General features: G+C 70.4%; 1 protein-coding gene across 1 annotated transcript in view; it reads right to left on the minus strand.

The window, feature by feature from the left end:
* PTCH2 (patched 2) overlaps positions 1–274 on the minus strand; it is a gene marked incomplete at both ends in the record, with an annotated part of 5,613 nt that overhangs the window by 3,010 nt on the left and 2,329 nt on the right.

Raw genomic sequence — 274 nt, forward strand, 5'->3', positions numbered from 1 at the left:
CCACCACTCCCACCCCATCCCATGGGTCCTGGGTCGGGGGGAGGCCCTCAAAGGCGAGGCGTGAAGATGCAGCGGAGCAGCATCAGTCCCCAAGCATCCCCTACCCCTGTCCGGGGTCGCCTGCAGCATCCCCCGTGCCCCGCGCGGCGCAGCAGGCCGTGCCCGAGTCAAGTAGCGTGCCTGATCCTGTTAGGCTGGGACAAAGCGGGGGGAGCCGGCCCCACCGCCCGGCCCCGCTTTGTGCGAGCCGTCAGGCCGATTAATGCCCACGGGC

Source organism: Mesitornis unicolor, unplaced genomic scaffold (genome assembly GCF_000695765.1).
Source record: "Mesitornis unicolor isolate BGI_N332 unplaced genomic scaffold, ASM69576v1 scaffold29445, whole genome shotgun sequence".
In the NCBI taxonomy this organism is placed as follows: domain Eukaryota; kingdom Metazoa; phylum Chordata; class Aves; order Mesitornithiformes; family Mesitornithidae; genus Mesitornis; species Mesitornis unicolor.